The following is a 25,695-nucleotide window of genomic DNA, read 5'->3' on the forward strand; positions in this document are numbered from 1 at the left end:
GCGATTCACACACACACACACACACACACACACACACACACACACACACACACACACACACACACACACACACACACACACACACACACACACTCCCCCTGTCTCTTTGAAACCCTAAACCCAGTCCTGTTACTCACACACACTGAAGACAGGGCCAATCTTCCCTCATATGGTAAAACTCCCTACGCCAGCACATAAACAATTAAACCCTGTGTCTATCTAACTAACTGACTGATTGTTTCACAGTGAGAATATTGCCACTTCCGTTCATCCAATGATCATTATGATATCATAGGGCCCAGCCCACTGAGCAGCCGCCCAGAGAGAATGAGACACAATGACTAGCATCTCCCATCCATTCTCCTTAGTGGGAACACACTTAGCCAATTCATTTCCTCCTAACACACTTATCCAAATCCAACCCACCACACTACATTTAATTTCCACGATAGCATTATCAACGCACGACTTAACTCCAGACACACACATACACACACGCACATACACACACACACGCACGCACACACACGCACACACACATGCACATGCACGCACACATGCACACACACACAAACACATAAAAGCAGGCACGCAGACACACACACACACACTCACACACACTCAAAATGTGCGCCTGGATTTTTAATGATCTGTGTGTTAGCATAGGGCATGGGCCAATACATTACAGGGCATCTAAATCAGGGTGTAGGGTTGAACGTGTGTGTGTGTGTGTGTGTGTGTGTGTGTGTGTGTGTGTGTGTGTGTGTGTGTGTGTGTGTGTGTGTGTGTGTGTGTGTGTGTGTGTGTGTGTGTGTGTGTGTGTGTGTGTGTGTGTGTGTGTGTGTGTGTGTGTGTGTGTGTGTGTGTGTGTGTGTGTGTGGGTGTGTGGGTGTGTGTGTGTGTACCAGTGGTAGTTACAGATCTATGGCCTTACGGCAGTAGAATAATGGAAGGACCTCTAAGCTTAACGACCCGTGGCCTGCCTTTAGGAGCTAATGACTTTCTAATGTTTTTAATGCTTTTTATTATGCTGATCTGATTAGGTGGAGAGGGAGAGAGAGAGAGAGAGAGAGAGAGAGAGAGAGAGAGAGAGAGAAAACCCACTGTACCTACAGAGATGGAGTCTTGATCATGTTGCCTTGATCTTGAGACCACTGGAGACCACTTAAATGCCCATGGTCTTGGTCTGGGTCTAGGCTAATGGTATTGAACAACACCATAGTCTTTGTAGTCTCTAATCTAATGTGGTCATTTACAGACTCTTGTCAAAGGAATGGCACAACAGAAAAGGGACATGGCATTTTGCTTTTTAATTTGGAAGTCAGATGGGTATTGCCTGACTACTCAAACTGAATTCCTGCGCTGCTCTATCGTTTGTTACATACTTCAGTCTGAAATTGCCATCGTTGAAGTCATACACAACAAAGTAATCAGTGATTGGATCATCTCTAACCAATCAGAGTATCAAAGCCAATTAATAATTTTCAAACCACCGCAATACCCACGTGTTGTGGCTTTGGCCCAACTCATTGGTTTCTGGGACCAATCAGAACGGTTAGAATGTTTTTCTGTTCTAGAAATCGTTGGGAAGGTACTCAGATCCAGACTCATTGCAGAAAAGAAACTAACATCCGTGGGCGTGGTATAGCGTTTGGCCAGATCAAGGAGTTTGGGTAGCCAGGCAAAGATGGGTATGCAACGGCTAATGTTTAGGAATAAGATGTTTTAAGATGGCTGGTCTAGGTCTGGGTTTGGGTTGGGGACTGGGTCTACATTGAATCTGGTTTTAGTCTGTGTCTTGTCACAGTCTGGATTTAAGAGGTTGGGTCTTGGTCTGGGTCATGTTTTTTCTCATCTAAAGGTGCTCTATGCAACATTTTTATCTGGTTTTATGAAATTGACAAACTATAGATATTAAAGGCCCAATACAGTCAAGATTATATTTTTCCTGTGTTTTGTATCACATTGTACAACAGCTGATGAAACTAACACAGTAAAAGTGTGAAAACGTGATCAGTGTTATTTCCTGGTAGTTGCTGGTTGAAAATACAATGTACACAGGACCTTCTAATAAGCAGGTTTTGCATAGTTGGAGTTTTGGCTTGCCCTGTGACATCACCAGGCAGTATAAGTTCATAGACCAATAAAAAAGAGAGTTCCAAACCTCTCTGTCAATAACAGATAGTTTTCAGGTTACATATCCCTCCCATTAAGCCCCTCCAACTAGGCTCCTCACTCAGACAACTCCCAGAAAGTCCTATCAAAATTCTGATTTGAATATATGAATACGAAAAAAAATTGATGATAATTTTTTTAAATTTTTTTTATGGAAAACTATTGCAGTAAGGTACTTAATTGTTACCCATAAAAGATTTGATATATAAGAAAAATGATGCATTGGGCCTATTTGCAGCTGGAATTGCATAGAGCATCTTTGAATGGTCTTTTGTCTTCTCAATGTCTTGAGGATTTAGGTCTTGGTTCTGGAAGCGCTAGGTCTTGGTCTGGGTGTGGCTCTACAGTGGTTGGGTCTTGGTCTTGGTGTAGATGTGGTTCCTAAAGGGCAGAGTATTGGCCTATAATTTTTTTGGAGAGTTCTGGTCTGGTTCTGGATGTGGTAACCAAAGGCTCTGGTCATGGTCTAGATGCGGTTCTCAAGGATACTAATCTTGGTCTAAAGGTGATTCCTAAAGGGTTAGGTCTTGGTCTAGATGCTGTTTCAATAGGGTCAAATCTTGGTCTAAAGGTGATTCCTAAAGGGTTAGGTCTTGGTCTAGATGAAGTTTCAATGGGGTCGAATCTTGGTCTAGATGTGGTCCTCAAGGCTTCCATTCTTGGTCTAGATGTGGTTCCTGAGGGTTCTAGTCTGTGGTTCCTCAAGGCTTCTAGTCTTCTTGTACATGTGGTTCCAAACGGGTAGAGTCTTGGTCTAGAAGTGGTTCCAAACAGGTATAATCTTGGTCTAGATGTGGTACTCAAGGGTTCTAGTCTTGGTCTTGGTCTTGATGTAGGATTTCAGGGTTCTGGTCTTGGTCTCCAGGGCTCCGGTCTTGACTCCATCTCTGCAGGGTTTGGATGACTGAGAGTTGAAGGTGGGTTTACACCAGGTGACTGTGTGTGTGGGTGGGACAGAAGGAGACAGGGTGCTGGTTTGTACTAATAGCATTGGTGTAGAATTAGAATCACTGGGACCCCGGACAAGAACACCTGATTCAACTTTTCAACTAATCATCAAGCCCTCAATGAGTTGAATCTGGTGAGTTTGTCTGGGGCTGCAACAAAAATGTGTACTGTTGGGAGTACTCGAGGAGTTAGGAAACACTGGGTTATACAACACACGCTCGAATTCAGGCACATACACTGGCATGTACACACATACACACACACACACACTAACGCGCACACACACACACACACACACAAAAACACATTCTGTTTCAAAAGTGGTACAATATCTAGGCTACCACAGAATAATTAATAGCAACAAGGGTTAACACAAACTTCAACAACAACCAATTATATTTCCACTGTGTACAATCTAGGCCAGCACAGCAGCGAAAGGCCATAAAACTACTTAAACTGCTTGTGTCTAAAAGTGCCTAACTTGAAGCCAGAGTAAACACCAAGAGTGGAGAGAGAAGCCTTTTAGCAAGCACAGGGAAAAAAATCAGCTGCTTCCGAGTGCCAGCTAGAGATTAGTGCAAAACAATATAATTCTTTGAATATTTGCTTAATGTATCTTTGAGCGGCATTAAAAGATGGCATCGGAGCGCGAAACAGCTCTGTACACAGTGGCGGTGGTTTGCTCTAGAGCTAATTTTAGTAATCTCACCTGCTAAGGCCTTTATCTTTGTGAAACAATTTGTCTCCGGCGTAAACATTGAACCAGCGATGGAGATCTGCCGGGGGCTGACAGCTTTTACGTTTGAGCAGCTCGTATCTGAGGACCACACCAAACACACGGATAATCACACACAGGCAGTCTATTTCCCTCAGTCTATTGCTCTATTCTCTTCCTCTCTCTTGCTCTATCCCTCTCTTTCCCTTTTTTTCCCCATCCCTCTCTCTAACATCGCTCTATTTCTCTCTTCTGCTGTCTCGCTACTTTTTCCTTTCTTTATCTTTCTCTCTCACTTCCTCTCTGTTTCCCGTGGTTTTAGTGTTATTCTCTCCATCCACAGTGTTGTTAATGTGGGCTGTAATCAGAAGAGCAGGCCTTAATTCCAGCTTTTATAAACCCACTTAAACAAACACACTGAGATGAGCTGAGTTGTGCTGTGGAGGGGAAAGTACTCATGAATTTTAATGGTCTGCCATGAAAACAGACCGTTATTTAGCTCCTAATCGTGAACAGAACAGTGTAGGAACTAGACTGGTACATACTCAGACACACACAGATAACGAGTTAGTTAATAAACACACGTGTTCACTCAAGTCTCTGTCTGGTTTAGTGAAGAGTGTATGAGACTATTCAGAGTAATACTGATCATGGGCGGCTTGTTCAATAGGGCGATATGGGCGACGCACTGCCAAACGGGAAAAGGAAGGGATTTTTTTTTCTAATCAATTATATCACGGCAACAGCAGTTATCAGTGTTCACGTCTGATCTGCCAGCCACTAAATGTCAAATCAGGCTAAAGTCGTGCTTCCAAATGGCCCCGCCCGTTTTTTTGGGCGATTTCAGTCAGGTTGAAAATCGCCCAGAAGTCTCTCATAGCCTGTCATGTAAAATCTATTTTTTCACATTTCAAAGCTTTCAATACATTCTCTATGGCATGGGCGGCTTGTTCAATAGGGCGATATGGGCGACGCACTGCCAAACGGGAAAAGGAAGGGATTTTTTTTCTAATCAATTATATCACGGCAACAGCAGTTATCAGTGTTCACGTCTGATCTGCCAGCCACTAAATGTCAAATCAGGCTAAAGTCGTGCTTCAAATGGCCCGCCCGTTTTTGGGCGATTTCAGTCAGGTTGAAAATCGCCCAGAAGTCTCTCATAGCCTGTCATGTAAAATCTATTTTTTCACATTTCAAAGCTTTCAATACATTCTCTATGGGTGTCTGTGGGCATGCACTTACGCGCTTTCGTCATACGTGACGTAACGTTGAACGTAACTAAGACAATGGCGGCTAGCAGCGTCTATGTTGCGACCTGCAGTGTGGCGTTATTTTATGTTTTTAATTTGTAGACTTAGTTTACAAACATTCTGCAAACATTCTGCTTTGGACTGATCTTCGGTTTTGGACTGATCTTGTTGATCGTGTACATACCCGCTACGAACGGACTAAATAATGAAACGCTGCAGGCAGCTGTAATCCCAATACAGCTGGGAGACTTGGCTGGATGACAGAGTCCCGGACAGAGAAGTGGAGCCGGCCGGCTTCACCCTGGTCAGAGCGGACCGCGATCCTGGTAAGAGAGCGACTCTGTACCCCGACATTGAACTGCTTTCTGTGTCATTGAACCTTACTATTGTTGATAAAACAAGTTTACTGGAGAACGGAGACCAAGTAGAGACTTTTGGACAAGGTGGATAATTGTATAATATAAGGCAGTTTATTCAGAGGTAAAGATATCTGGAATCGCGTGCACGGACCCGTTCGTCAAACTCGTAGGGAGTTTATCAGAAGAGCCCCTAAACATTGTGTGCTGACATTTTATACAATAAAATGAAGTAGGTTGAATCTAGTAGTTCTGATCTTCTGATTGGTCCTGATGAGTTGGGCGAGGTCACCTCCAGGCTAGTGTCACTGTTGCATTGGCTCTGAGTCGGGTTCTCTGTCTTCAGATGTTCAGCCTAAGAGAAGAGGATTTGTGTGTGTGTGTGTGTGTTTGTTATCAGTGTGTGTGTGTGTGTGTGTGTGTGTTTGTTATCAGTGATGATGTGTGTGTGTGTGTGTGTGTTAATCAGTGATGATGTGTGTGTGTGTGTGTGTGTGTGTGTGTGTGTGTGGGTGTGTGTGTGTGTGTCCTCAGGGCAAGAACTCGTGAGTTGGAAGAACTGAGAGACCTATGGCGTGGGTGTTATCCTTAGCCACCTGCTGACAAGGCTGACAAGATAGGACTCTTGTTCATTGTATTGAATACAAAGGCCCAACACAAAATGGGTCATGCACAAGATTTTAGTCAGACCAAGCTATAACATTATATATTTACTACGACAGTACATTCAACCAAAAGCTAATATAACAAAGGCATCAGAGATTATTTATAATCTGTCACAGAAACTGGAATCCATCTCCCCAGATCAGTCAATAAATGCTTCTGGTATTGACTTATATGCTGCCCTGTCTTCATGTTGTTGCTGGACATATCTTTTTTAAAATGTGTGTAGGTCACCTAAATCATCAGAAAAATTGCCCCTCCTGAGAATTTTTTCAGGAGCCGCCACTGCTCTATGGGTGTCTGTGGGCATGCACTTACGCGCTTTCGTCATACGTGACGTAACGTTGAACGTAACTAAGACAATGGCGGCTAGCAGCGTCTATGTTGCGACCTGCAGTGTGGCGTTATTTTATGTTTTTAATTTGTAGACTTAGTTTACAAACATTCTGCAAACATTCTGCTTTGGACTGATCTTCGGTTTTGGACTGATCTTGTTGATCGTGTACATACCCGCTACTGAACGGACTAAATAATGAAAACGCTGCAGGCAGCTGTAATCCCAATACAGCTGGGAGACTTGGCTGGATGACAGAGTCCCGGACAGAGAAGTGGAGCCGGCCGGCTTCACCCTGGTCAGAGCGGACCGCGATCCTGGTAAGAGAGCGACTCTGTACCCCGACATTGAACTGCTTTCTGTGTCATTGAACCTTACTATTGTTGATAAAACAAGTTTACTGGAGAACGGAGACCAAGTAGAGACTTTTGGACAAGGTGGATAATTGTATAATATAAGGCAGTTTATTCAGAGGTAAAGATATCTGGAATCGCGTGCACGGACCCGTTCGTCAAACTCGTAGGGGAGTTTATCAGAAGAGCCCCTAAACATTGTGTGCTGACATTTTATACAATAAAATGAAGTAGGTTGAATCTAGTAGTTCTGATCTTCTGATTGGTCCTGATGAGTTGGGCGAGGTCACCTCCAGGCTAGTGTCACTGTTGCATTGGCTCTGAGTCGGGTTCTCTGTCTTCAGATGTTCAGCCTAAGAGAAGAGGATTTGTGTGTGTGTGTGTGTGTTTGTTATCAGTGTGTGTGTGTGTGTGTGTGTGTGTTTGTTATCAGTGATGATGTGTGTGTGTGTGTGTGTGTTAATCAGTGATGATGTGTGTGTGTGTGTGTGTGTGTGTGTGTGTGTGTGTGGGTGTGTGTGTGTGTGTCCTCAGGGCAAGAACTCGTGAGTTGGAAGAACTGAGAGACCTATGGCGTGGGTGTTATCCTTAGCCACCTGCTGACAAGGCTGACAAGATAGGACTCTTGTTCATTGTATTGAATACAAAGGCCCAACACAAAATGGGTCATGCACAAGATTTTAGTCAGACCAAGCTATAACATTATATATTTACTACGACAGTACATTCAACCAAAAGCTAATATAACAAAGGCATCAGAGATTATTTATAATCTGTCACAGAAACTGGAATCCATCTCCCCAGATCAGTCAATAAATGCTTCTGGTATTGACTTATATGCTGCCCCTGTCTTCATGTTGTTGCTGGACATATATTTTTTAAAATGTGTGTAGGTCACCTAAATCATCAGAAAAATTGCCCCTCCTGAGAATTTTTTCAGGAGCCGCCACTGATACTGATAAAGATGTTGAATGCCAGTGCTATGTAGATGTCGGATGCTAGCGCTACGTCTGGTCTCAGCATTCCAAGAGCTCAGCTACAGCAGCTGCAGCAAGCTGTCTGAACTCTAACTGACCGACCGTCACCTCCTTTACAACCTGAGACACATTTAGAACACAGCTGTACCTTTCTGCATTATATTTGTGTTGTGTATCTCTACCTTACAACTAGAACCCTGGGTTTTTCAGAACTAAGTGGCCTCACCAGGGAAACATTTGATTTGGGCCCTGGTAATAATACAACATTTATCTGAGGTTAGGTCTGTTGGGCCTGTCGGGAGGTTGCCAGGATACGGCCAGGAAGGACTCACTGATGGCCACCACCGCCAGCAGTGCCAGGTCCTGGGGCATTGTGGGTAGTGTAGTCACGGCCGTGGGCATGCTCTCTGTGCACCCACCAATATATGTTGAGAAAAAAAGAGCAGAAGTAAAATAAAATAACAGTAGGGTGGCTATATATACAGGGGGGTACCGGTGCAGAGTCAATGTGCAGGGGCACCGGCTAGTTGAGGTAGTTGAGGTAATATGTACATGTGGGTAGAGTTAAAGTGACTATGCATAAATAATTAACAGAGTAGCAGCAGCGTAAAAAGATGAGGTGGGGGTGGGGGTGGGGGGGGGGCAGTGCAAATAGTCTACTTGGGGGTAGAAGCTGTTGAGAAGTCTTTTGGACCTAGACATGGCACTCCGGTACCGCTTGCTACCCTCTGTAGTGCCTTGCGGTCGGAGGCCGAGCAGTTGCCATACCAGGCGGTGATGCAACCAGTCAGGATGCTCTCGATGGTGCAGCTGTAGAATCTTTTGAGGATCTGAGGACCCATGCCAAATCTTTTCAGTCTCCTGAGGGGGAATATACTTTGTTGTGCCCTCTTCACGACTGTCTTGGTTTGTTTGGACCATGATAGGTGATGTGGACACCAAGGAACTTGAAGCTCTCAACCTGTTCTACTACAGCCCCGTCGATGAATATGGCCGCCCCCCAGAGGAGCAGTCTAGGACGATGTCGTTGTAGTCTGTGTAGGGCACCAGGTGCGGGTCTGGAAGGTGGAAGGTTGATCTCGTAGCGCTCAATCTCTCCATTACCAATGACAGGAGGGGACCAGGTAACTTGAGGAGGGAGGGACACAAGCATGGGCAAAAACATTTAACAAAAAATGACACAAAGTCATGTGGTTATTCTCAATTCTTATGAAGGCTATTAGTATGCAGTTAACAATCAACTGACATCATCTCTCCCAGAGTAGAGTGCAGAGGTTCAAGGGGCTGAGGGAGGCCTGTGATTGGCAGTTCAGTGTTCTGTGCTGTAGAACGCTTTTAGATGGATGAGTTCCAGGAAGTGATGTTGTACTGTACAGTGTGTGTGTATGTGTGTGTGTATGCGCACCATACAGAGAGAGAGAGAGAGAGAGAGAGAGAGAGAGAGAGAGAGAGAGAGAGAGAGAGAGAGAGAGAGAGAGAGAGAGAGAGAGAGAGAGAGAGAGAGAGAGAGAGACACCCTGACATTGACCAGAGTGGAAAATTCCCTTCATCACATTTAAAACAGGGTTCATCCCAGCAGGCCAACATGCTCCATGCTAAAATAATGAAACCGCAGTAATGGAATTACTGCATGCAAAAACCACAGCATGTTGCCTAGCTAGCACTGCCTGCTGCATGTGATTTTGTCAGCATTTCAGGGAATTCATCTAATAAAAAGGAAGGCTAAAACTATGTGGAATTGTGAACTTGTACTGAAATATGGAGAGTGTGAGTAGGAAGAGGAATTATACTGCTCTGATAGTTGACAAATAGGTGAGAAGATAAGGTAATGAATAGTGTGACCAGGAACACAAACACACACACAAACAAACACACGCGAAATCGACGTGTGTTTCTGGTGACCAGGCTGGGCGTTAGGTAGCTCATTTGCCAGAGTGCGAGTGCTTTCAGATATCAATTCCAGATTGAATGCCCTGATGTAATCTGGGGATGGTGGAGATCAGAGAAGATAGAGATCTGGGACTGGAAGGTACAGTTAAGGAAAGGGCCATTTACACCACGGGAGGTTGGTGGCACCTTAATTGGAGAACGGGCTTGTGGCAATGGCTGGAGCGGAATTTGTGGAATGGTTACAAATACATCAAACAAATAGTTTCCATAGTTTCCAGGTGTTTGATGCCATTCCATTTGTACCGTTCCAGCCATTATTATGAGCCGTTCTCCTCTCAACAGCCTCTTGTGATGTACACACACCTATAAGTAAGGACTCAGGGCGGTGTGTGTGTGTGTGTGTGTGTGTGTGTGTGTGTGTGTGTGTGTGTGATGGCCTTCCCTTTCCTTTCCCTTCGATTTATAAATAAGTTGAAAAAAAACAGATGTAAAAAAACTAAGTGTAGCTGAAACAGATTACTGAAACTACAGGAAGTAACAAATCACCACTAGCTGTGAATAAACACCCAAACACACCGAGAAACAACCAATCAAACACAGTCTGTTTGAAAATAAATAAACTGCTGAATATGCAAATAGCAGAACCAGTGTGAGCGTCTTACACGTGTAACACTTCTCATCTCGTTAGCCATGTAAATGTAGCTGTAACAAATGAATGAAACAACAATAGTCTGAAAAAACAACAACAACAACAACAACTAGAAGCCAGGGTTGGGGGAAATGAATTATTCAAACTAGTTTATGTAAATGTTGTCTTTGTTTGAAGTCACAGACACTTCTGTCTGTCTGTGTTTCTGGCACTTTCTCAAGACTGGGAGACGAGACGGAGAAGTGTGTGTGTGTGTGTGTTTGTGTGTGTTTGAGAGAGCGAGCGAGCACGCACGTGTGTGTGTGCTTGCACACGTGTGTGTGTGTCGGTGAATAGAGTCTGTGGGTGTATTGATACAGAGGACCACTAAGCTGCAAAGCTTGTTTGGTGACATGAATTCCCCCTGAATAGTGTTTGTCAGGCAGCCAAGGCCCTGCTAGCTAGCCCTCTCTCTCTGGAGAGCCCTCTATTCAACCAGCAGGCACACTGCTAGGGTTTATACAACCTTAAAACACTGATAGCACCCTGTTACACATGTTCTGGGAAGAGGCTGTATTGTCCTTAGTAAGGTACCAGAGCAGGTAGAATTGAGGTAAAGGCTAAGCTTATTCTGAGATTCAAATAGTAATCATGAATGGAAAACCGTTGGATGAATAGATTCCAGTATGAATTTGACGAGAGGAAGCGATGGGAACAAGAGACAACAAACGTTCCCACAACTTTAGAGAACGTTGCCTTAAGAGTCTCATTAGGTCATGAATGAATGTTTTCATAGGAATGTACCCATGATGTGCAAGGAATGTTTCCAAGAGACCATCAGGCGACGTCCTGACAACTGATACACAGAAATGTTCCTGCAATGTTCCCATGAAATGTGTCTAGAACATTAAGAGCTTATATTCTAAGAACATGGCAACCATGTTCTGTGTATGTTTAGTGTGACGTTGATGGAATATTCTCCTAACCCACAGAAACTGGACACATGAATGTTCTTGCAACGTTACCATGAAACGTGTCTAGAACATTGCTATCTTATATTCTGAGAACATGGCAAGCATGTTCTGAGTACATTTGGTGGAACGTTGATGGAATATTTTCCTAACCCTGAGATAACTGGACACATGAATGTTCTTGCAACGTCCCATAAAACGCGTCTAGAACATGAATGTTGTATATTATGAGAACATTTTAACCACGTTCTAGATCAGTTCTGTTTGACCTTAAGGGAATGTTCTCCTAACTTTAACACCAAAACATCCTAGAAAGATTCTCAGACGGTTTATGCTAACATATATAGAATGTTCCCCTAACTAATGGAAAACTGGACACTCAAACATTAGGGGAACATTACAGGTAACATTACAAAAACATTCTCTCTCCCTAGCATTGTTAGCTGGGGAGAGAAAAAAGAGAAAGAGAGAGAAAGAGAAGGAGACAGAAAGATTGAGAGAGAGCGAGAGTGAGAGGAGGGAGGGATGGAGAGACAGACAGACAGACAGAGAGACAGAAAAGGACAGTGCTAAGTTATACTTGGGTGTTAGTCAGCACTAACATCTCTCTGCGTTACCAAGTTCAGATATAAACAGAGAGATTCTAATTGGGCTGAACCAGGAAGAAACACTAACACACAATCACCTCTGAAGCATTGCTATGGCTTTAGCATTTTCATACAGTTAGCATTAGCATAGGGGCGTGTGTATATGCATGTATGTGTGTGTGCGTGCGTGTGTGGGCGGGACATGATGGGCTAATTTAGACGTCTTCATTCAGGCTTAGCTAGCGTCTTCTTAATATGGCCGACAGGAAGGAAGTCACTACAGACAGGGTCAACACCCTGCCTACTTCCTGAAGGGGACCTTGAGTTTAGTGTCTGTCTGAACACATTGTTCTGTAAGTGTGTGTGTGTGTGTACACGGTGTGTGTGCGTATGGTGTATGTGTGTGTTATTTGAGGGACAAAGAGCTCAGAGAGGGAACTGCTCATAATTACTTCACACAATATAAACATGAATACCAATATGACATTGCCCTGTGTACTCTAGTGTTTCAAAGAATGTCTACCACAAATTGAGGCAGATTAATGAAATTGGCTGAGTAGCTGAGACATGGTCTGTTATTGGCTTGGTAACAACACCAACAACACCTCCACACAGCCACCTACCTGGAGTGAGTCCGGCCCCCGTACGTCTACCCGAGGTGGGGCTAGTCCGGCAGGGTGAGAGGATCTGGTGGTGACATTAGCCCAGGTACTAATGTTCGATCCAGCAGGCAATACTGGTAGGAGCTCCAGGGGCTGAGGGCAGAGGAGTGGTCCAGATAAGACAGGGGAGGAGGGGAGAGGGGCAGTCTGACCACTGTAGACACCTACTGGGTTACTCTCACCTGCCTCTCCACCACCCACCTACAAACAAATAGAGAGGAATTAGGATTATTATGAAAATATATTATGCAAATCAGTTTTAGTTAACATAAATATCCCTATGAAGTGCACTACTTTTGACCCATGTGAGGCTCTCAAAAGTAGTGAACGATATGGGGAAAATAGTATAATTTGATCCTTTGAGACAGCTATAATATTGTTCATCTGATGTCTCACTCCTCCTGTTGTCTGTTTCTCCTATCTGGGGCTCCCCAGGACAGCAACACCGAGGTGTCAGAGTAGAGATGGGGGGCCGGGACACCTTCTGGAGGGGCAGGAGGGGTACGGGAGGACTGGGACTCCCCAGAGAGACTACACCCTGCCTGGGTACAGGCCTCTACCTAACAGCACCACAGAGGACAATACAGTCAGACAGTCATAGACTTTAATGTGTTTAATCGTTAATAAGTTTCATTAATGTATAATTGTTCGATCCATCCACCCATCCATCCATCCATCCATCCACAAGACCTTAGAATGGTTCTCAAACTCCCTACTCTCTCTCATGATTTCCCTAACCATGTCCAACCTTATTGGTTTAGGTCCAGTCTACTACCACACAATTGGTCCAGAGCTCTCGGACAGGTGTTATCTAACTACATAATTTCAAACATATAAAAAAGCTTGCTAAAGTGAGTACAGCTTTTCAGTAAAAAAGAACAAAGAGAAAAGAGGGATTATAATTTGTTCATCAATGCGGAAGAAAAGCCTTGTGCACGGGCGTGTGTGTGTGTGGTGATGAGAAGCATGGAGATGAGAAGAGAGGGGGACTTTGTGTGGCGGAAATATCATTTGACAACGGAACGTCAAGAGTGACATCACAAGGACAAACAGTGATTTGGCGGGCCCTATTCCAGGGATTAGAATGGAGGACACACAAAAAAACACACAAACACACACACACCGATGTGCAAATCAGCTCATTTAGCGAGCGCCAGGGGCCAGCAGAACGCTTGGGCGCGGCCACACAGCAAATTATATTTATGGATTTATTCAATGGAGGTTATATGGGCCGGGATATCAACTATGAGCTGGGGAGAGATGGCGGTGAATCGGAGGAAATATTGTAATTTAACTTAAGTTTGAGACTGGCCATTTCCACTGAGTGGTTACTGCCGCACTGCCCATCGTCAAGCGCTCTAGCCACGGAATCCTTCACAGATACACACACACACACACACACACACACACACACACACACACGACACACACACACACACACAAACAGCAAGGAATCCTTCACACACAGTGTACAACAGCTCCAGTTATTTTCATAATTACACACTGTCCCTGAGGAAGGCACAGTGATGCCGAAACATTGGTGGTTTTTTACCCAATAAATGACTGGGAGTTTATACATAGAGTGTGCGACTCTCTTTATTTGTTTTTATAGCTTACAGTTTATCCTCCGTTAGTCAGCATCTCTACACTAAGTTCTCTGGGTGTACGCCAGCTCATGCTTTTTATTAGATAATTACATACAGGAACACAGGCACACACATATTCACATCAATATACAATATCTACACACACACACACACACACACACACACACACACACACACACACACACACACACACACTCACATACCAAAAAGAGTGTCTTTATTACAGGGTAAGCTGATGAGGGAGAGAGTGGTTGGGACAACAAGGCTGTGATAGTCCTTCTCTAGTACCCCCTTCAAAAGCCTCACCCTTGAGACATCCCCTAGCCAACCGTTTCCCAATCACAGACCTTAAGTCAAACTATACAAACATCGAGCAGTCAGTCTGTCAGGGGCTAACTAGCAAGTTTAGTATCTGAACAGTATCTGAACGGCAACGTCAGACAGAATAGCTGCTGAGTTCTGTGTTCAGTATAAAGAGAGTTTACCCTCCTTCATATTCTCTCTTCTCCTCCAGCTTTCACATAAAAAAACAGAGGAATAGGTTAACTATGGAAATAGTAGGATTTTTAGCTTCCTAGTCTGTCTGGTTGTGTCCTGCCTCCTTACCTGTCCTCCCTCCCTCAACTCCCTCCCTCCCTCCCTCCCTCCCTCCCTCCCGCCCGCCCGCCCGCCCGCCCTCCCTGCCCCCCTACCTGCTCTGATTGATATTTCTGAAAGCTCATTTCAAGGTAATGTTTTCCTCCCCCATTTACATTCCACTGTACCAGGGTAATGGTCACACACACACACACACACACACACACCAGTAGTAGGATAATGGCGCTCCAGCAAGGGCAAGTGGATCAAGGTGATTGAGCATGCTTAGAGCGTGCTGCGTTGCTAACTACTAACGGCTAACGGCTAACGGCTCCCCCAGATGTTACTGGGACCAGAGGGGAGAGAGGGAGAGAGGGGGAGGTAGCCTCACCCTCACCTTAGCTTACTCTCACCCAGCACTAACCCCTACCTCACCCTCTACTCCCCCTCCCCCGTCTCCTCACCTACTGCCTCACTAACCCACCTCACACCCTCTTCTCACCCTAGGTGACATCACTCTCATCCATGACTCAGCCATCTTTCCACAAGGAGATCCCTCACTAACACACATCTTACCCCACCCCTTACCTTCTCACACTTCCTTCCTTCCTCACCCTAATACCTAACTCCCCCCACACCGCTATATCACACCACCCATTTCACACCATCTATATCACACCACCTATATCACACCACCACCTATATCACACCACCACCTATATCACACCACCACCTATATCACACCACCAACTACATCACATCACCAACTATATCACACCACCAACTACATCACACCACTACCTATATCACACCACCAACTATATCACACCACCAACTATATCACACCACCAACTATATCACACCACCAACTACATCACATCACCAACTATATCACACCACCTACTACATCACATCACCTATATCACACCACCTATATCACACCACCTACAGTGGGGAAAAAAAGTATTTAGTCAGCCACCAATTGTGCAACTTCTCCCACTTAAAAAGATGAGAGAGGCCTGTAATTTTCATCATAGGTACACGTCAACTATGACAGACAAAATGAGAATTTTTTTCCAGAAAATCACATTGTAGGATTTTTAATAAATTTATTTGCAAATTATGGTGGAAAATAAGTATTTGGTCAATAACAAAAGTTTCTCAATACTTAAACTTTCTCATACGTTTTCTGTAAGTCTTCACAAGGTTTTCTCACACTGTTGCTGGTATTTTGGCCCATTCCTCCATGCAGATCTCCTCTAGAGCAGTGATGTTTTGGGGCTGTCGCTGGGCAACACAGACTTTCAACTCCCTCCAAAGATTTTCTATGGGGTTGAGATCTGGAGACTGGCTAGGCCACTCCAGGACCTTGAAATGCTTCTTACGAAGCCACTCCTTCGTTGCCCGGGCGGTGTGTTTGGGATCATTGTCATGCTGAAAGACCCAGCCACGTTTCATCTTCAATGCCCTTGCTGATGGAAGGAGGTTTTTCACTCAAAATCTCACGATACATGGCCCCATTCATTCTTTCCTTTACACGGATCAGTCGTCCTGGTCCCTTTGCAGAAAAACAGCCCCAAAGCATGATGTTTCCACCCCCATGCTTCACAGTAGGTATGGTGTTCTTTGGATGCAACTCAGCATTCTTTGTCCTCCAAACACGACGAGTTGAGTTTTTACCAAAAAGTTCTATTTTGGTTTCATCTGACCATATGACATTCTCCCAATCCTCTTCTGGATCATCCAAATGCACTCTAGCAAACTTCAGACGGGCCTGGACATGTACTGGCTTAAGCAGGGGGACACGTCTGGCACTGCAGGATTTGAGTCCCTGGCGGCATAGTGTGTTACTGATGGTAGGCTTTGTTACTTTGGTCCCAGTCATTCACTAGGTTCCCCCGTGTGGTTCTGGGATTTTTGCTTGTGATCATTTTGACCCCACGGGGTGAGATCTTGCGTGGAGCCCCAGATCGAGGGAGATTATCAGTGGTCTTGTATGTCTTCCATTTCCTAATAATTGCTCCCACAGTTGATTTCTTCAAACCAAGCTGCTTACCTATTGCAGATTCAGTCTTCCCAGCCTGGTGCAGGTCTACAATTTTATTTCTGGTGTCCTTTGACAGCTCTTTGGTCTTGGCCATAGTGGAGTTTGGAGTGTGACTGTTTGAGGTTGTGGACAGGTGTCTTTTATACTGATAACAAGTTCAAACAGGTGCCATTAATACAGGTAACGAGTGGAGGACAGAGGAGCCTCTTAAAGAAGAAGTTACAGGTCTGTGAGAGCCAGAAATCTTGCTTGTTTGTAGGTGACCAAATACCTTTTTTCCACCATAATTTGCAAATAAATTCATTAAAAATCCTACAATGTGATTTTCTGGATTTTTTTCTCTCAATTTGTCTGTCATAGTTGACGTGTACCTATGATGAAAATTACAGGCCTCTCTCATCTTTTTAAGTGGGAGAACTTGCACAATTGGTGGCTGACTAAATACTTTTTTTCCCCACTGTATATCACACCACCACCTATATCACACCACCTATATCACACCACCAATATCACACCACCAACTATATCACACCACCACCTACATCACACCACCACCTATATCACACCATCTATATCACACTACCTATATCACACCAACTATATCACACCAACTATATCACACCACCTATATCACACCACCTATATCACACCACCAACTATATCACACCAACTATATCACACCACCAACTACATCACACCACCTATATCACACCACTTATATCACACCACCAAATAAGCCATCACACAACTCAGGCTCTGGACAGGAGTCATCTACAGCAAGGCATTCATAACAAATATTTGATGCACACACACACACGCACGCAGACACACACGCACACACGCACGCAGACACACACGCACACACACGTAAACAAAACAATATAAAACCCTGGTGATCGAGCGGCCTGGGTGGTTTTACAGATCGCACAATACCTTCCTCCCTCCTCCCCCTTTCCTCCCCGCTTACACTCACTCCTCCCCATTTACTCTCCACCATCACCCCTTCCCTCTTCCTCCATTCCTGTGACTTAGATTTGTGATTCCAGCCCTTGTCTGTGCATGTGTTTGACTAACTATGTGTGTGTTTCCAGTGTGTGTGTGTATAAACTCTAAATCTGTGTGTGTGAGTGTGTGTCTGTGTGCGTTCCCAGTCTGTTTGTGCGTTCCAGTGTAGTAGGGGGATTTTTTTCCCAGGCAGTGCAGTGCGTCAGTGTGTCAGGGCCGTGGCTGTGTGGCTGTGTGGCTGTGCGTTGCAGGGCTCCCTCCTAGCCCTGATAAATAAACAATGCACAGCATTGACCTTTGGGTTAACAGCTTTTTGTGCTTGCTCCACTCAGCACTCTCCCTGATTCAATTACCACAAAGGTCCAGGAGACGCAGGGAATAAGCAAGGAGGCCCGGCTGGCCTGTCTCTGACTGTCTGTCCGCCTATCTGTCATTCCGTCTGATTGTCTGCCAGTCTGACTGTCTGTCTGTCTTGTCTGCATGTCTGCCCGCCTGCTTGCCTGCCTGCCTGGCTGGCTGTCTGTCTGTCTGTCTGTCTGTCTGTCTGTCTGTCTGTCTGTCTGTCTGTCTGTCTGTCTATGGGCTCCATTGCAAACCTGCCGAGACTCTATAGAGGCCTTAATTGTAAATCATTTTACCACATGAGACAATCAAATCACCTTGAATTTGAACACTCACACACCCAAATGCATCAGCAAACGCATGCACACACATAAGCACACACACCCTCCCCACCCATGTAACCCCCATCCCCGCTCCTTCCACTCCACTCCCCACCCATGTAACCCCCACCCCCCGCTACCTCCACTCCACTCCCATGTAACCCCCAACCCCCGCTCCCTCCACTCCCCCACCCATGTAACCCCCACCCCCCGCTCCCTCCATTCCCTCCCCACCCATGTAACCCCCACCCCCGCTACCTCCACTCCACTCCCATGTAACCCCCAACCCCCGCTCCCTCCACTCCCCCACCCATGTAACCCCCACCACCCGCTCCCTCCACTCCACTCCCCACCCATGTAGCCCCCCACCCCCTGCTCCCTCCACTCCCCACCCATGTAACCCCCCACCCACCTCTCCCTCAACTCCCCACCCATGTAACCCCCACCCCCCTCTCCCTCCACTCCCCACCCATGTAGCCCCCCACTCCCTCTCCCTCCACTCCCCACCCATGTAACCCCCCACCCCTCTCCCTCCACTCCCCAACCCATGTAGCCCCCCCTCCCTCTCCCTCCACTCCCCACCCATGTAACCCCCCACCCCCTCTCCCTCCACTCCCCAACCATGTAACCCCCCACCCCCTCTCCCTCCACTCCCCAGCCATGTAACCCCCCACCCCCTCTCCCTCCACTCCCCAACTATGTAACCCCCCACCCCCCTCTCCCTCCACTCCCCAGCCACCCTCTCCTTCTCTCCTAGCAGCACAGACTGTTATTTTGGCTTTACTGGTCTGTGTTAAATTCTGCAATTTGAAGGGCTGTTAAATTTTTCAATTGAAATTTCATTTAAGATGCAGGTGCTTTTTATTTTATTGATGCTTTACTGCTCTCCGGGTGCAGTCTAGAACACACTGCAATAACACCACTCTACCCCAATAACACCACTCTACCCCAATCAGCCTCTGCTGAACAGATGTAGTGGCAGGACGTTAGGAATACTTAGAGGGGCCTTCCCCTCCTCTCCCCCCTCTCCCTCCTTCCCTCCCTCCCTCTCTCTCTCTCTCTCTCCCTCACGCCGTAAATCGCCACAGCAGAAGGCTAAACAAGAGCGCGCGCCGCCAAGCCTTAAATCACATTTATAAGGATTTGGTTAGCATAGTAATAACAAAATCAAGTGACAAGGCTGGGAGGGGGCAGAGGAGGAAGAGGGAGACGGGGGATTATTTTTAGCATAGCAGAGGTCTGTGGAAGGAGATGATGAGGCTTTTGAAGGTGAGCAGGCTGGCTGATGTTAAACAGGACAAATTACAGGGTTTACGGTCGGAGGGAAGTTAAGACCGTACGCTCGGTCCCTGTAGAAATGTATTCAATTCATTTCCAGTAATCTGCCACATAATGATAAAAATATCTTTCGGGAATACAGGAGGCATATACTGTATCTGCTCTGTTGTAATTCTGTCACGGTTAACCTTAGAATTACTGTACTGACTTTAACATACACAGTATATAAGGGATATCGGCAGACACAGGGTCACAGATACACACACATATTAAACAGTTAAATTCAATACCTGAATATGGATATTAATAATTATCATTATTATTATGAAGTCATACTCATTTCAATGAAATCGGCTGTGATAAGGTTGGCATATCTGCAATTCAAACGCAGATCTTGATTACATACGACTCATAATAGTATTTTCTTGGCTTACAGTATTCATGTTTTAGCTAAGCAACTTGTATTAGATCAAAATATACACGCGCGCGCGCACGCACGCACGCACGCACGCACGCACACACACACACACACACACACACACACACACACACACACACACACACACACACACACACACACACACACAGTCACAGATTCCTTAGCTGTGAACATGGCAAGGTTTATGTTCACAGGACTAGCTGTCAGGTCCGAGAAGTAAGAATTCATGGATGAAATGACATAAAAAAGATCTACATTTGAATGGAAACGAGATACCCTGGTGAATACGTAAAGATCTCATCTGTCTTGACTAGGTGAAACCCCTGTTTTCTACACACACTGAGAGAGAAGAAAGGACTGTGTGTGTGTGTGTGTGTGTGTGTGTGTGTGTAGGTGTGTGCACCCGTGTGTCTCCACGGAGAGACAGAGAAAGAAAGAAGCTGTAATGACACTACACATAGAATTCATGTATTTAATCAAACACTATTCAACATACACTACTTAATAGATGGAAACTACTGAGAGCTCCAAGGACAATGAGGTGCTTCACCAAACTACTGTCCAAAAATATACATACAGAATATCCCTTCAACATGTATGAATTAATTCATGAGTAGGATTACTATCTTTGAATGGAACCTAGTTGTGTCACGCTGAGTTTGTTATGTGAATGACGAGGGTTTACATGAACATGTAAATCACGCTTTGAATTCTAAATTCACTCCACATCATATTTGCTTCAGTTCAATTCTATGTGATTAACTTTGATTATGTTCCTTTGGAGCGTACATGCTCATCAGTGTCTCCTATCAGCAGCGTGTGCTTTCTGTTTTCTTATGAATGTCTTTATATTGTTCTCTGCATACCAATTCAAGTATTTGATCCCCTGCTGATTTTGTACGTTTGCCCACTGACAAAGAAATGATCAGTCTATAATTTGAATGGTAGGTTTTTTTGAACAGTGAGAGAAGAATAACAACAAAAAATCCAGAAAAACGCATGTCAAAAATGTTATAAATTGATTTGCATTTTAATGAGGGAAATAAGTATTTGACCCCCTCTCAATCAGAAATATTTCTGGCTCCCATGTGTCTTTTATACAGGTAACAAGCTGAGATTAGGAGCACACTCTTAAAGGGAGTGCTCCTAATCTCAGTTTGTTACCTGTATAAAAGACACCTGTCCACAGAAGCAATCAATCAATCAGATTCCAAACTCTCCACCATGGCCAAGACCAAAGAACTCTCCAAGGATGTCAGGGACAAGACAAGGCTGGAATGGGCTACAAGACCATCGCCAAGCAGCTTGGTGAGAAGGTGACAACAGTTGGTGCGATTATGGAAGAAACACAAAATAATTGTCAATCTCCCTCGGCCTGGGGCTCCATGCAAGATCTCACATCGTGGAGTTGCAATGATCATGAGAACGGTGAGGAATCAGCCCAGAACTACTTGGGAGGATCTTGTCAATGATCTCAAGGCAGCTGGGACCATAGTCACCAAGAAAACAATTGGTAACACACTACGCTGTGAAGGACTGAAATCCTGCAGCGCCCGCAAGGTCCCCCTGCTCAAGAAAGCACATATACATGCCCGTCTGAAGGTTGCCAATGAACATCTGAATGATTCAGAGGAGAACTGGGTGAAAGTGTTGTGGTCAGATGACACCAAAATCGAGCTCTTTCGCATCAACTCAACTCGCCGTGTTTGGAGGAGGAGGAATTCTGCCTATGACCCCAAGAACACCATACCCACCGTCAAACATGGAGGTGGAAACATTATGCTTTGGGGGGGAGTTTCTGCTAAGGGGACAGGACAACTTCACCGCATCAAAGGGACGATGGACGGGGCCATGTACCGTCAAATCTTGGGTGAGAACCTCCTTCCCTCAGCCAGGGCATTGAAAATGGGTCGTGGATGGGTATTCCAGCATGACAATGACCCAAAACACACGGCCAAGGCAACAAAGGAGTGGCTCAAGAAGAAGCACATTAAGGTCCTGGAGTGAGCTAGCCAGTCTCCAGACCTTAATCCCATAGAAAATCTGTGGAGGGAGCTGAAGGTTCGAGTTGCCAAACAAAACCTTAATGACTTGGAGAAGATCTGCAAAGAGGAGTGGGACAAAATCCCTCCTGAGATGTGTGCAAACCTGGTGGCCAACTACAAGAAACGTCTGACCTCTGTGATTGCCAACAAGGGTTTTGCCACCAAGTACTAAGTCATGTTTTGCAGAGGGGTCAAATACTTATTTCCCTCATTAAAATGCAAATAAATTTATAACATTTTTGACATGCGTTTTTCTGGATATTTTTTTGGTTATTCTGTCTCTCACTGTTCAAATAAACCTACCATTAAAATTATAGACTGATAATTTCTTTGTCAATGGGCAAACGTACAAAATCAGCAGGGGATCAAATACTTTTTTCCCTCACTGTATATACCAATTATTGAATTGGTACATTATAAAAATATAAATATGTGGTTTGATTTAAATTATTTTCTCAGTTATCTTTAATTGTAAGGATAATATCTGGAAGTTTAAGAAACTTCTTCCTCCGTTAGTGTCTTGTGCTCCTGTTGAATGAGGCTCTCCATTAAGTGAAAAATGCTGCCTTCCACTATGGGTTACAAGTACACGCATCTAACATTGACACAGTGGCTATAACTAGCAGTGGGAATAGGCTCCTGTGTAGTAGGTGTGTATTTCTGTGTTTGTGCGTGCGTGCGTTTGTGTGTGTGCGTGTCTCTGTCCTGTATGTAAGCAGTATATGGGACAGACCCTTACGGAGCCTTTAGAAAGAAGAGATGGGAACAATCTCTGAGGCCATTTCTAAATCAGAGACAAGTATAAAAAGCAATGCCTATTTAAAAACATAGAGATACAATATAACCCAAGAGCAGTCATGGACCCTTCCAGAGAGAGAGATTCAAAGGAAATATGGTCCATGGTTATCCTGTCTTCCCCTCGTCTGTCACCTTGCCTGTCCTCTACCCCTCCTCCATCCCTCCGTCGTCACTCTCTCCCTCTCTCTCAGCCACATTATTTTGAAGAATCTCCTCGATTCTTTGCATCTGTTAATTTAGTGTGGGTTTCCCAACCGCTGTTTCACCCTGATGGGCCCCAATGATGAGATGTGTGTGTGTGTGTGTGTGTGTGTGTGTGGTGATGAGATGTGAGGGACGGTTTATTAGCACTGCCAGTAGACAGTAAAACACAGCGTCTCCCATAATCCTCTCTGGCGGTGGCTGGGCGCTGACTCGGGCGTTGAGGCTCTTGAACGCAGCGTTGTGTCGTTTCACAGCTAAACCCTGACGGGCTATAAAGGTCTTATCTCTGGTAATAACCATCATGGCATCACACACTCTGGGTAATACAACGCCTCTCTCAAAGTCACAAGGGAGTAGTGTGTGTGGTTGTGAGTGTGTGGGTGTGTGTCTGCGTATACAGTGGGGAAAAAAGTATTTAGTCAGCCACCAATTGTAAAAGTTCTCCCACTTAAAAAGATGAGAGAGGCCTGTAATTTTCATCATAGGTACACGTCAACTATGACAGACAAAATGAGAAAGAAAAATCCAGAAAATCACATTGTAGGATTTTTAATGAATTTATTTGCAAATTATGGTGGAAAATAAGTATTTGGTCAATAACAAAAGTTTCTCAATACTTTGTTATATACCCTTTGTTGGCAATGACACAGGTCAAACGTTTTCTGTAAGTCTTCACAAGGTTTTCACACACTGTTGCTGGTATTTTGGCCCATTCCTCCATGCAGATCTCCTCTAGAGCAGTGATGTTTTGGGGCTGTCGCTGGGCAACACGGACTTTCAACTCCCTCCAAAGATTTTCTATGGGGTTGAGATCTGGAGACTGGCTAGGCCACTCCAGGACCTTAAAATGCTTCTTACGAAGCCACTCCTTCGTTGCCCGGGCGGTGTGTTTGGGATCATTGTCATGCTGAAAGACCCAGCCACGTTTCATCTTCAATGCCCTTGCTGATGGAAGGAGGTTTTCACTCAAAATCTCACGATACATGGCCCCATTCATTCTTTCCTTTACACGGATCAGTCGTCCTGGTCCCTTTGCAGAAAAACAGCCCCAAAGCATGATGTTTCCACCCCCATGCTTCACAGTAGGTATGGTGTTCTTTGGATGCAACTCAGCATTCTTTGTCCTCCAAACACAACGAGTTGAGATTTTACCAAAAAGTTCTATTTTGGTTTCATCTGACCATATGACATTCTCCCAATCCTCTTCTGGATCATCCAAATGCACTCTAGCAAACTTCAGACGGGCCTGGACATGTACTGGCTTAAGCAGGGGGACACGTCTGGCACTGCAGGATTTGAGTCCTTGCGTGGAGCCCCAGATCGAGGGAGATTATCAGTGGTCTTGTATGTCTTCCATTTCCTAATAATTGCTCCCACAGTTGATTTCTTCAAACCAAGCTGCTTACCTATTGCAGATTCAGTCTTCCCAGCCTGGTGCAGGTCTACAATTTTGTTTCTGGTGTCCTTTGACAGCTCTTTGGTCTTGGCCATAGTGGAGTTTGGAGTGTGACTGTTTGAGGTTGTGGACAGGTGTCTTTTATACTGATAACAAGTTCAAACAGGTGCCATTAATACAGGTAACGAGTGGAGGACAGAGGAGCCTCTTAAAGAAGAAGTTACAGGTCTGTGAGAGCCAGAAATCTTGCTTGTTTGTAGGTGACCAAATACTTATTTTCCACCATAATTTGCAAATAAATTCATTAAAAATCCTACAATGTGATTTTCTGGATTTTGTTTTCTCATTTTGTCTGTCATAGTTGATGTGTACCTATGATGAAAATTACAGGCCTCTCTCATCTTTTTAAGTGGGAGAACTTGCACAATTGGTGGCTGACTAAATACTTTTTTTCCCCACTCTATGTAGGGAAAGAGCGCAGGGGTAAGTGTGTGTGTGTGTGTGTGTGTGTGTGAGCGTGTGTGTGTGTGTGGGGGGGGGTTGATTGATATAGCAGTGTGGGTGGTGTGTGTTTGACACATGTTCTCTCTGTTAGGGCCACAGACAGAGAGGGCTTTGAGCGATGGACGCAGCACTACTGATGTTTTACTGTCCACACACAATCACACACACACACACACACACACACACAAATGCTACTGTCCGACCCATCTATAATTGTCCACATGTAGTAAAGATGGAAGGACACACACACAGACACAGGAAGGTGTGTGTTTATGAGTGTGTGTGTGTGTGTGTGTGTGTGTGTAGCGGGGGGTGCTAATTCTGCATAGCAATGAGAAAGCGATGGGCCATAATACAACGCATCCTGAATGTATGCAAATAGTGGTGCTATAATTATAATGTATGTAATAATAGAGTAGCAGTAATTAATTTATAACTTTGCAGAGAGAGTCTGTTCCGCTGGCTAATGTGATTCTATTACAGCAATTAGCTAGCAATGACACTGGCTAGGTCACCTACACGCACTGTACAGTACACCTTCAATACACACTCTCTTTTTCTCACTCTCTCTCTATCTATCCTAGCCCTCTCCCTTTCTCTCTTTCTTCCTCTCTCTTTGAGGTAG

General features: G+C 44.9%; 1 pseudogene; it reads right to left on the bottom strand.

Moving 5' to 3' along the window:
* The window catches only part of LOC121544484, a 244,163-nt pseudogene that overhangs the window by 51,275 nt on the left and 167,193 nt on the right, over nt 1–25,695 (bottom strand).

Source organism: Coregonus clupeaformis, chromosome 29 (genome assembly GCF_020615455.1).
Source record: "Coregonus clupeaformis isolate EN_2021a chromosome 29, ASM2061545v1, whole genome shotgun sequence".
NCBI classification, from domain to species: domain Eukaryota; kingdom Metazoa; phylum Chordata; class Actinopteri; order Salmoniformes; family Salmonidae; genus Coregonus; species Coregonus clupeaformis.